The sequence below is a fragment of the Myotis yumanensis genome, unplaced genomic scaffold (genome assembly GCF_028538775.1).
Source record: "Myotis yumanensis isolate MYYU_CA2020_CCGP unplaced genomic scaffold, mMyoYum1.0.hap1 SCAF_2, whole genome shotgun sequence".
Taxonomy (NCBI): Eukaryota; Metazoa; Chordata; class Mammalia; order Chiroptera; family Vespertilionidae; genus Myotis; species Myotis yumanensis.
In genome coordinates this window covers 199,176,112-199,189,077 of record NW_027223753.1, presented here as the reverse complement: position 1 = coordinate 199,189,077, position 12,966 = coordinate 199,176,112, and the positions used below count along the sequence as shown (strand labels likewise).

The 12,966-nt window shown below is 41.8% G+C and overlaps 1 protein-coding gene across 21 annotated transcripts in view; it reads left to right on the top strand.

The window, feature by feature from the left end:
* The window catches only part of MBNL1 (muscleblind like splicing regulator 1), a 195,814-nt gene that overhangs the window by 25,920 nt on the left and 156,928 nt on the right, over nucleotides 1-12,966 (top strand). For 6 of the 21 annotated variants that reach the window (XM_070406975.1, XM_070406974.1, XM_070406968.1 and 3 more), the window contains exon 1: nucleotides 212-428. The exons of 2 other annotated variants lie outside the window; for them this stretch is intronic. The gene's annotated coding sequence lies outside the window, so the exon portion shown is untranslated. Of the gene's footprint in view, nucleotides 1-210; nucleotides 429-1,125; nucleotides 1,223-12,966 lie in introns of those variants that run through there. 13 more of the 21 variants (XM_070406978.1, XM_070406977.1, XM_070406963.1 and 10 more) reach the window with 5 other exon arrangements.

The window sequence follows — 12,966 nt, the reverse complement described above, 5'->3', positions numbered from 1 at the left end:
GCTCTCCGCGCCCACCCGCGAGTGGCCACCACCCCCCACTGCGGACTTGGCTGGGTTGAGGGGCGCCCGATCTGCCCGGGTCGGGGGAGAGCCGGGCGGGCGGCGGAAAGTTCCAGCCTTTTGCCCGCGCCGCGTGCGTTCCGGGCCCGGCGAGTCCGCCCCGGGCTTCCTGGTGGGGCTGGGCGGGCGGGCGGGGGAGGGGCCGCGCAGCAGCGGCGGAAACCCGAGCTCGGCGATAAGAGGCTGCACGGCGACATGCAACAGTCTTTTCACTGCAGCTGAATGAGTTGTGGCGCTCACCATGCTCCCGTGACCGGGCACTGACAAGTTCAATCTGCCATCGCGCGGGCCTCTCGGAATCCGGACTCCCACAATGCCCTGGGCACTCGGTCGGCAGTCGGGCTGCTGGTGAAAAAAACATGTGAGAGGTAAGTTTCCATGTTCGGCGTCTGCCTGCGCTGCCGGCCGGGCGGCTCGGCATTGTCTGGGCGCTCCTGGGGCTGGGACGCGGCTGCAGGAGGAAGGGAGGGGAGGCTCGGGGCTGCGGCTCGCAGCGGCGGGCGCCGGCTCGCCCGGGCTGCTCCCCGATCGCACCATCGGGGGCTGGAGGGGGGGAATCGGGAGGTCGCAGATGCAGCCCGGCTCCCGCAGTCCCGTCCCCGGGCAATGCGGACACTGTCAGAGCGCAGGCAGCTTCCAACTTGGCAGCGGGAGAGAGAGAGAGAGAGAGAGAGAGAGAGAGAGAGAGAGAGAGAGAGAATATAAACAGGTGCGTGCAAGTGTACTTGCAACTTAATGACCTTCGTGGCGGGGGGGTGGGGGGGGGGGGGTGGGGAGGCGGGGGGAGCGAGCCCATCCGATGGGAGCCACCGTTTCTCCCCGGAGACCCCGCATCCCTGTCCCTGGGGCTGCCCTCCAGCCGGGCTTGCATCTGGGCCGAATATGTGCACGCAAAGGTTAATTCTCTGCCTGCTCCCCATAAATTACGCATGACATGTTTAGCTGGGCTTCCTTATATGGAGAGCGCCGTATTTCAGGCCAGTTTGCCTTTTTGCCAAGTTTACAGGGCGGAAGACGCCCTGCCCGAGAGGGCGCCTACCCCCCGCCCCCCACCGTTTTGTGGTGCGTCACTCAAAGCTGTAAGAAAAGTAAGTGCAGGCGCCGCGCTCTCTGGGTGGAGCCGCCGCTGGTTGATTGAACTGTTTCCTTGAGAGGTTGAAAGGTAGGAAAAGTAGTTAGTACTTGGGCTCAGGTTTTTAGACAAAAGCAGGACAAATATGTACAGCGCTCCCCCCTCCCCCGTTTTTTTTTTCTTTCTTTTTTTTTACGGAGCCGGAATCTGTTATTGGTAGTCATGTGTCATGTGAGAATACTTTGATTCCGGAGCCTGTAACATGAGCAGGTATATATGGTGGAGCTTAACGCTTGCCCCGCACACAGCACTTTGCAACTCCAGGGCTGTTGCCAGAAGAGCAATTGTGTTTCTAAGTCTCTCCCGGGCCGGGAGCCTTAGGCAGCTGCCGTCCGTGTGTCTGTGACGTGTTTCCGTGGAGTGGGCTTCCCTAGGGTTCAGGGTGAGCAAGGAGCTGCCCGCAAGGTTATTGCCACTGCCTCGGCCCGGCGTGCCCACCGGCGCAGGCACCAGCGCTGGCCAATGGCAGGGTAAACCCTGCCATCTTCTGAGGGATTGCTTCACCAAATTCATGCACCCAGAGGAAAGTCGTGATGAGTGCCTCTGGCTTTGCAGGCCCTCTGCAGCGCGCTTTGAAATACTACACCGGTGCGCACGGGGTTCCTCCCTCCCGGGGGGTTTGAACACGGTGCCCGTTTACACACAGGGGGCATTTATCGCCCAACTGTTCTACACCAGCGCAAGGGACCCACACTCCATGTTATCTCCGTGTGGGCGCCTGGGAGCGTTGGTGTGTCTCCTTGCCTCGTCGAGATAAAACATTATCAGCCAGACAAGTTAAAATGAAAGTTAAGGAGCATAGAATCCGTCCTAAGAGTATTGAGCTCAAAGTGTAACACGTCTGAGGGGTAGTTACAGCCAGAGACGCTGAATACCTTGATTTGGTGGCCCGAGAAAGCGCATCGTTGTCCCTTGTATCTTTGCTTTATTAGAGTTGGTGACAAGTACAGCTCAAAACTGTTTTTATGAGGAACCTACAGTGGTCTGATTTTTGTCTGTGTTCTGTATGTGCATGGGAGTGGACTTTTGTTTGATGACTGTTAGAACTTCTCACAAGATGTAGACATAGTTTTTCGTTTTATTTGTTTAATGGCGGGGGGGGGGGGATGGTTTCCTCTCTGAGGACTACAGAAGTTGCCTTTTGTGCTTGGAACAGGTTGGGTCAGCACCCCAAAACCTGTTCACCCATCCATCCGCCTGTAATTACAGTGTCATCCAAGACATAATCATCAGGTCTTATTATTACGGAGAGACTCAGAAAAGCTCACATGTGCTCAGTTTAGTTTTCCTCCTCGTGTGACTGAGAACAAATTCGCGTGCAGACACACATCAAGTGTGATGCTGCTCTCTGCAGCTATGCCAACAGAGAATCCAAAATGGTTTATGGTTTGAGATATTATTGCGTGTGTTTACATTGCCACATTGGAGGCAAACTCCAAGTTGAATTCATTACATCTTGATTCCAACATTCTGTTCTTCCTCTGGGCACAGAATTCCTATGCGATGAAATCCTGGGTTCTGTTCCAGAAAAAGAACAGAATATCCCAAGGTGTCTCCTGGGGGAGAAGGGGGAGGGGGGATGGAGGGCAAAGTGTAAAACTGTATTTCTCATTGAGGAAGGGTGTGTTGCTTCATTATATAAAATTTCCTATCCTCCCTGTAAGCAAAACCAAACTGTCCTTGCATTTATCATTGTCACCATACATTAGGCCTGTGTTAGATGTATCTATTTATGGAAACAGAGAGAGAATAGCCCGGCTGCACCTTCTGGCTGGCTGCTTTGTTAGAAGATGCTCAGATTAGAGTTCATCTTAGATCTTGGCTTAGAAGAAGCTGAAAAGAATAGGTGGTGGGGTTTCTTATACTCTAAGAAAGAGAGTATGGGCAGTAGATATGTGGGCCTGGGGAGTGAAAGGAGGAAGTGAGAGACATTAACTTAAATGTTTGGCTCAGTATATAAAATCCTAACAGCAATACCGATCACCCAGGATGTTACACAAGAAGATTTTAAAGTGTGTGGCCTGTTAGGCCAAAAAGCTTCATCTTACTGGCAGTCTCGAATGTCCAGTATAGTAGCCACTGGTCGCTTATGGCTGTTGAGCACTTGAACAATGTGGCTGGTCTGGATTGAGATTTACTTTAAATGTAAAATACATACTGGATTTTGAAAACGTTGTACAAAGGGAAGGATGTAGAACATCCGATTGATATTTTTATATTGATCATAAATATGTTGCAGTGATAATATTTTGGATATATTTGTTCCAATAGAATATATTATCAGATAATTTCACCTGTGGTTTTGTTTTCTTTTAACTTTTTAAATGTGGCTATTAGAACACTTAAAATAACAGATGTGGCTTGCATTACATTTCTGTTGGACAGTGCTGTTCTAGAATAAAGGTGGAGAGCAGTACTCTGGGAGAAAGCCTACAGGGCTTTTATTGGTCAAAACACAATAAAATGAACTATTATTTTTTTTCAAGCTAACGCAGTTTAGTATATGTAGAAGTTCCTCATCATTCTTATCCATTGTAACCAAAATTTGAGAAAACACACCACCTAACATCTATTTTTATTTTCTCACAACTACTGTTTAGTTTAGAGATTTAATGGTGAGGTAGTAATAACACAGAAAAGACTTATAATTAGGGGATGAGTGTTAACACCTCTCAAAGGCCAGAATAGAGTATGATTGCTACTTAGGAACATTTAGAGACACTATAGTTATCATTGTCCCAAAGTTACCAAACATGAACGAGTCAAATTTATTTTAGAACAGAGCTTTCAGTAAATAACAATTATCTTCAAATGCTTAATATGTATTTTCCTTTGCTATGACTTTCTTGCCTTTGAAAATAAAAACACCAAATAAATCCAAACTCCTGACCAAAGATTAACCAAAGATTAATGAATTCACGATGATGAGAAATTTGCATCTGTAGGGAAGAGGGTATTGTTTGGAATGTTAGAAAGGTAAAATAGGTTTCTGCAGCAATGTTATGGGCCTTGAAGAATTTCTATAGCAGAGAGGTAGCTTTATAATTTGAACACGGCCTTGAAAAATCATCTGACTGGTAAACAAAGCACAATGGCCTAGGTCCTGGAAGCATTTCCTTTTAGATATTTTCATAACTGAAGTACATTTTGCCATGCACAGTGAGAGTTAGGCTGAAAAAAAAAGAAAAAAGCAGTTCTTTTTTAACTATATAAAGTATGCTTACTTTTATTTCCTTGAAGGATGCCAAAGATATAAAACAGGAAGGATATAGTGGGGTTTTGGGGGGGGTGGGTGTATGTGGGGAGCAGATTTTATTGGGGACCTCAGAAGAGTTGCCTTTGGCTGGTTGTCATCTTGAGTCTGTCTCCCACTATATGAGGCAGAGCTGCCATTAGTGTCGACACATGTTTGGAGCGTGAGGAAGCCAGGATCCCCATGAACACTGAAGATCATTTTTGATGAGTCATGAAGCATGCTCATTAATGATTGGAGAATAATTGCAAAGCAGAGGACTCAAGAAGAGCTACTGATAGATGACATTTCATGTCTCCCGACATAGTTTGTATTTTTAGATTTGAAGTAGGGAAATTGATTTGTTTGCGGTATTTTTCATATTATAAAAACGTACATTCCTGTAAGCATTACATCTATACCCTTGGAGAAACACTTAGCAAATACATGGTTACAGTTTTCTACATACTATTAATTAGGTTTTTTTTATGATTCCAGTATATCTCTTTGAGATAATTATTCATGTTTAAAAATTGTATTTGACACTGGATTTCCTATATCTGTAATAATGATACATTCACATTTTGTTTGTTTCTGCCTTATCTGATTTAAGAGAGCATTACTTTTACAGTGACCTTTCAGTGCTCTATGGGGATAGATAACTCTCATGGAAGTAGAAAGATGGTCTGGGGTGGGTGGTAGGAGTCAAGTTAAGTGACCGAAAGAATAGGAGGGCACAAGGCCTGCTGAGGGGGAAAGTTGTAGGGAAAAGCTGGGAGCCATTGACTGAACTTGCCACACTCAGTATTCTCCAACCCAAGAACCCTGTTGATATTTCTGCTTACTAAATTTTAGTTTCAAAATGCCTATGAAGAGATACATCCATTCCTATAAACACTGCTAGAGGCCCGGTGCACGAATTTGTGCACGGGTGGGGCCCCACACCCTGGCTGGCGATCGGGGCCAATCGGGGCTGTCTCTCGCCCCAATTGGGGCCCAGGGCTGATTAGGGTGGGCCGGCAGGGGTCGGGGGAGGGACCGCAGGAGGTTGGCGGGCGGCCAGGGGGAGGGGCTGCGGGAGGTTGGCTGGCCATGGGAGGTTGGCTGTGGGAGTGCACTGACCACCAGGGGGCAGCTGCTGAGTTGAATGTCTGCCCCCTGGTGGTCAGCACGTGTCATAGCGACTGGTCAACCAGTCAACCAGTGGTTTGGTTGTTCGGTCGCTTAGGCTTTTATATATATAGATAGTTATGTACATTTGTTTTGCAAGCCAGTCTTTGTTGCAGTGCAGGTATTACAAAAAAAGACCACCACGGGATCATGTGTTTTGAAAAGTGCAGTACTGTGTATATGTAAGAGTGACTCAATACTATTACCATTTTAAATTATTCTATCTTTATATATTTATTGCATTTCTGTCTATATCTTGAAAGGAGTAATAGACTTCAGTGTGGGGAGGGGCACAGACAACCTCACAATGTATAGATTTAATTTTACCGGGCCAGGTCCGACTAGATGTGTAGCCTGCAAAAAATCATTGACTCTTTGTTCCTTAATTTCTCCAACTCTGAAATTATAAACATATAAATAATTACTAATAGTAGAAGCTGCTACTTGTTATATACTTTTTTTTACAAAATATCTCATCTAATCTTTTTACAGCTGGAAAATAGGCCTTATGACCTTTATCTTAAAGATTAAGTAGCATGACTAGATAACACTTTTTGTCATTTGTAGAGCTATGAGTCTTATTTGTTTTTTATTTATTTCAATGTCCATATTTTTAACCATTTTTTTTTGTCTTGCCTTCAATGCTATATAAAGAATAGTGAGGATGGTAAGAGCTATTACAGCGATTTCTAACATTTTGGACTACTTTTTATGTGCCAGATTAAGGTTATGAATTAATTCCTATATTCCTCAGAACAACCCTATGATATGGGTACTGTTAATATCATAGTTTCACAAATGGGGAAGCAGGCACAGGCAAGTTAAATACCCAAGGTTACTTAACTAAAAGTAGCACAACAAAGCAGTGAACCAAGATAGCCCAATTCTAGAAGCCATGATTGGATATAAAAGAATAAAAATAGATTTAAAAAATACTTGTATTGGGTGCTGGTAGGAGATTGAGACCATCAACATTTTGGAGTATTCTAGTCATGGTTCCTACGGTATTTAAGGGGACTCTAGAAGAATGGGTAGAAACTAAGAGGATAGAAAGAAAAGGCATTGAGGGGTGGGCCGTTAGTAGATAGGAAGAAATGAGGAATCAGGTAGCAAAGGGAGATTGGTAACTACATTTTGGAGGACATTGAAGAGCAGGTAGTATGTTTGATACAATGGGGAACATAAGAAGGCACTTGGTTAGGCAAGCAACCTTACAGGAGTTATGTTTTAGCGCATTTTATAGAGGAAGAATGGGACACATATAGCGTGAAGTAGAGATTGTAGAACAGAGATGAGGGACTAAATGAGGGAATGAAAAAGAGGCCATGTATGCTGGGGTAAAAGTGACAGGCTTAGGATCCATAGGATGTAGCACCTGATTAGAGGTAGACATTAAGAGTAATGGGAGGTATTTAAAATCATTTAACAAATATAGTAAGATTTATTAAAACTTCATTAACATTCTTTAAACTTTAATGTTATCCCTGTTCATCATATTGTTACTTGTGAGATCTTTTATTTTTTAAATAACTATATTTTAAAATACCAGCAAGAGAAACACACTTCAAATTATGTTTTATCAGGAATGAAAGCTTCAATAGGAGATACATATTAAATTCTTAAAACATTTCGTTTTGTGTCAAGCTCTTTAAAGCACAGGATCTGACTATAGAAGATCGCCAAATTCTTTAACCCAAACAGGCAATTCCAAAGTCAGCATAATTTCATCTTTAGGGGTAGATTGTTATTTGCTAGGAAAGGCCTCATTGTTGGCAGACAGTCCTGGTCTCACTAATGTTCATGCAGAACACCAGGGTGACCTAGTCTCAGCGATGAACCAGGTGGCAGGGAGAGACATGATAAAACCAGATTGCAATGTGTACTCAATGTGCTTGATGTTTATACCTCTCAGGCCTTGCTATTTTAGGGAAGGTGTCAGTATAACCGTGATATTCTTTTTCCTGGACAACAAAATGATTTACATATGGGAATAAATAAGCAGTTGCATTAAGTTCACAGTCACCTGGAGTTGTGAAGATAGTTATATTTCAAGGAGACTAGAAGGCTTTAAAGGACACTCATAGGCCTTTTTACTTAAGGCCATTACATGCTTTTGCAAGTAAATGGCTTAACATATAAGTAGAAAATATCATAGCAATGGTAGATTATGTTATATTAAGTTTAGTATACATAGAGAAATTCCCATGAAATCAAGACATTTAAAAAAAAGATTTATCACTTATTGCTTGTTTAAATGGTCTATATCCACAAAATATAATTTAAATGCTATACTGTTTATATATCTTTATAGTATGTTTACATAGAGCCAGAGAAAATAATTATCCATAGTGCTTTATTTCACCTTTCATTTAAAGGTGCCTGTTAGTATATTGTGAAAGCCACACTTGGAAATGTCTTTTTCTGTTATTAGACGTTTTTTCCCCCTTATCTGGATTTTGCTTTGTATTATAAAGATATGGTAAAAATCTGTTTTTGATAATTAGAAAATGTTCATTTTAAAGTAACTAAGATTAAATATTAAGTATTATAACGAAAACTTCTTCTTTGCCTTCTGTGTTCAAGATAAATTTTACTTCAAATTACTTTTCAGCCATTATTTGAGTTTCAGTGCTCAAATATCTCAGGGAAAGCTGCATTGTCAACTTAGTGGCATTCACTTAAGGTATTTGGTCTTAAATACCCCATCCAGAGGACTCCAAGAGTTTGGATGGGCATAGCAAAAGTGAACATCAGGGAATACAAGCAAGTCTTTGATCCAGCTGTAGAGACTCTCTGAGATATTGTATTACCTTTCCAAAAAATAATTTGAAATGTCCAGAACAATAATTGAGGCTACTGGTAAAATATATACAAATAGAATTCTGCATACTGCTTTCTGGGGGACCATATGTACTGAAAATTGCATGTGGGGAATGACTTTGTCAGAGAAATAGAGTTTTGAGGGTTGGATTTTTAAAATAAATACTGTTTGGGGAGCAATTAACATAGGAAGAGATTGTGTCTGTTTGTCAGTAACGGAGTATAAAGTTTAACTGCGGAGGTCTTTTCACTTACTAAGTTACTTTACTAAGTTTAACAATAAGGTGATATAGGCTAGTCCAGCCGTGGGCAAACTACGCCCGCGGCCGGATCCGGCCCGTTTGAAATGAATAAAACTAAAAAAAAAAAAAAAAAAAAAGACCCTACCCTTTTAGGTAATGATGTTTACTTTGAATTTATATTAGTTCACACAAACACTCCATCCATGCTTTTGTTCCGGCCCTCCGGTCCAGTTTAAGAACCCATTGTGGCCCTCGAGTCAAAAAGTTTGCCCACCCCTGGGCTAGTCACTTCATCCATCGTGTTCTGCTGAACAGTTAATTAGCAAACCTATTTTGAGCACCTGTTAGAGTTAAGGAAGAAGTTCCAAAGAAGAATTACATAGTTTATATTCTTTGACCTGTAACTGGCTTATAATTGGGGAGAAAGATGAGAAATTGACATATAATTGGCATGTCGTTGGTAAGAAAGACAACAAAAGTTAACAGTGTAATTGGGTATTGCTGCTGTACAATTGAGTACCAAAGGAGGAACTTTGAGCCTTCGTGGAACTGAATGGTCAGGGCATGCTGTATGGCGGAGGTGACACCTGACGTAGGTAGGAAGTTTACACGGTCTTCGGAATTTGGAGAGAAACAGCATGAACAGGTGGAAATGATGAGGCTACTTATTTGAGCATCTTCTCTGCAGGAGACGTTGCTGGCTTACGTTCTTTTGGGAAACACAATCTCATCGTGGTGCTAAACAATCAGGGAACAGACCTATGTGGCAGGAACCTTCATCCTCTTGCTAGAGATAAGGAAACAGACTCAGAGAAGGTGGTCTCTATGTCCAAATGCACGTAGCCAGTGAGCAGCCACACTGAATGGCAGCCAGGTCATTTTTCACTGAGAAACCAGCATTCTTTATTTCCCCTTTCAAATCTGCTAGGAGTGAATGTGGTATAGTTATGATCCAGTAACTTCAAAACTTCACTCATACAACATCTGACACATGTCAAGAAGGTATACATTTAATATAATCGGTGGGCGAATAAAATTTTGTCTTTATGCTTTAAGGTTGGATTGGAAATGACATGTCGTGTGACAAAGGCTTATACTCATTTCTGTGATTTATAAAAAACAAAACAACAAACTAGACTCCCGTCTTCAGCAGCTATGATAAGGGCATACAGTAGTGTGACAATTGCATTTGGCCCGTTTGGGATCCTTTTCCAGAGGAAGCTTTGCAAAGTTCCAGAAGATAATGTACTTTCTCACCAATAATGGAATGTCAGACAGTTTTCACCAAGAAACAACAGGGGTGACTGCGGAGTGCATGCTAAATTCATTTGTCATCCTCACGTGGTCATTTTATGCTTTCCTGTTGCATCATTTTCACACACTGGCCTGTGCTCTCTGCCACAAATGGCAAAGCTTATGACTTGAGAAGATAATCTATGCATGGAAGACTTGTTTTGCCGGAGACACGGCATTTTGTTAACAAATTCCCCTCTTCCTAGAGTTATTTAGAACGCATACCAAATAAAATTGTATATTGTTTAGAAAAGGACGATGGAAAAATCTTATGCCATTGCTTTTGGCCTCAGAGGAAAACACTCTTATTGAGTGGATATTTATTGAGTGCAGTGTCCTTTGGAGGATGGAGAGGCGAGTAGGATGTGCCCTGTGCTCAAAGCAGTTTCCTGTGTAGTGATTGAAATATTCACAAGAAACGTACGGGCAAAACAAAGTGGGCACGGAGAGCCAAGAATAGGCTGCCCGTGGGCAGAGTGTGGAATTTTCCTGAAACCATCCAGTAGACACACGAACTCTTTCTGTACTTTGTATATTAGAGAGAAGACCACATCAACTCATGATTTATTAAAGTCCAGTATTTAAGACATTTATTTTTCTATTTGAGTATTTGATAAGTAAGAGGATCCAAACATAGTGTCACCCTAACAGAAGAGATTAATTTATTTCTGCTGCTGGTATTTTGGACAAAGGTGGTATGTACAATTTACCGGCGGAAGCTTCTTCATGCTCACGCCTGGTGAGATTAAAACACGCAGTCCTGACAGTCCAGTTTCAGAGCCTGCAACTTTTATGTTCACAGCAGAGAAAAAATCCATAAGCAAGAGGTGAGCTGTATTTCACTTCAATGACAAAGGGTTTTAGATGTGCACACAATGCTCTTTTTTCCTCCGGCTTTTCTTCACGTGCAGGAAATAAAGCTGTACTTTGTGGGCTAGTTTCCAAACTTCCAATCGGTGATGGTGCAACGGTGCGTGTCCTGTAAGACCCCGTTCAGCTGCGAAGGGTTTGGACTGTTCCTTGTGTCCAGGATTTAATCTGCATTCTAGGTTAGAAAAGTCAGAAGTGCTCTTTTATCACTCACCATGACTCATTTCTCCTCATCAATGCTTATTTAGAGGCCACTGCAGAAAAAAGTTGATAATCATATATCAACTGAAATTTTCAAGAGAAATTAAGGTTCAAGTTCTGCTTTTCTGAAGTGTATGGCCTAAAGGATAAGGTTCATTCATGGTGAAACAATGAAAACAAAACAAGAGTCACGAAAGACCAGACCATGAGCCATCATCATAATTATAAACATAGCTGTGTATCTGGTAGGAACTTATTCTTTCATCTGTGTGACCATGTCTGGCTCTTACACAGCACTGTGAGATGTATGCGCTGCTGGCCCTCTCTAGTCCACAGGTGAGAATATGGAGGCTCCTCAAGGTTAAGGTCAGTTAATTTGCCCAAGGTCAAATAGCAAGGTACTCTGAGTGCTGAGGTCCCAACCCAGCAGTTTTGCTGTTTGTCTCCCTGAGTAAGTACATGATTACGGGGAGTATATAGATTTGAGGTCTAATCCAGGTTAGTTTTAGAAAGACTACATGGAGGAGAGAAAATGTGAAAAGACAGGTTTTGAAGCATTGTGGCCATAAAAAGGCAGGGGATGGAACAGGCTTTGAAGCTCCACTGGCTGGGAACGGAGGGCCGTATCAAATGGCCTTATCTGCCTCTGTGGTTTGTGCACCTAATACCCTCTGCCCCGGCACTCGCCAAGATCAGCAAAATCTACTTTTAGACTCAAAATCATTACCACCTGTGCAGTTTCTGATGTCACTTGTGAATGACATAGCACTCTGCCAGTTGCTCAAGTGGATGGCTTTAGGTTGTACAGCGTAGGGAATATCTTGAACCCAAAAAGACTGTTGCAAATGCTCTTGTAATCTATTCAACTAATTACTGGAGGCATTAGGGCAATTAAATTCATTTCTTTCATCATTGAAAAATAGAAACCAGTTGCCAACATAAAAACAATCATTGAGAATTGACATTCGCTCGGAGATTTCTGATGGTGTTTTCTCACTTTCTCCCCAAACTCTAGTGGAGTAATGAGAGCATGTCTGTGTGTCATGTGTGCATATATGTGTCTTATATACATTGTACGTGTATATTCCGTGAAGGATTATGAAGTAGTGCGTAAGTTATAGCTAAGCATGGAACAGAGTAAATATACGAAGTGAAGGAGTACATTCACCAACTAGTGTGAGTTTGTAAATTTGCTTTGAAATATTGTGTTTAATATCATTTTGTGGTTCTCTGAAGTGATTACAAATAGGATTTGTGAAATTATAGTATGCCACAGATGCTAAGTAGAAACAAAAGACACTCTGATAAACAAGCATAAATTTAAATATATTATTACTCTGTAATAGTTATTAAGCTTTGAGATCACTTGATAGATAGCATTATTAAGAAACTTAATCTGTGTCTTAATGAGTTGATTTACATTGCTGTTTTCTTCCATTGACATTAAACTTTAACCTGTTCATACAGCAACAGGTTTGTTTGTTAATGACCTGACATTAATGGATTTAAAAAATAGTTGCCTGTCATGTACTAAGAATGCTCCTGCATATTTTTTTCTCCTGCATAATTTTTAAGAGAAATATTCCTTGCTGATGTACTAATTTTGGGGGAAGAAAATTAAGCACCTATATTTCAGTTCACTGGTCCTCTGATAAATGAAGTATAATTAAGCATGCAGATTCTGCAACATTTGCTTAAATATTAATTTGGGTTCTTTTATATTCTAGGCACTGTGCTAGGCATTGAATATATAATAGTTAACACAAACAGATGCAATTATAGAGGTGCAATTATAAAATGTAGACATCTCTCAAACTTGAAATTGGCCATTGCAGAAATCATGACATTATTATGGTTCTTGTTGCCACAACATTTAAATACTCTTTTCAGTAATTAAAAAAATATTATTTCTAGAAGTCAGCAAATATGTATTCCAAAGCCTCTAT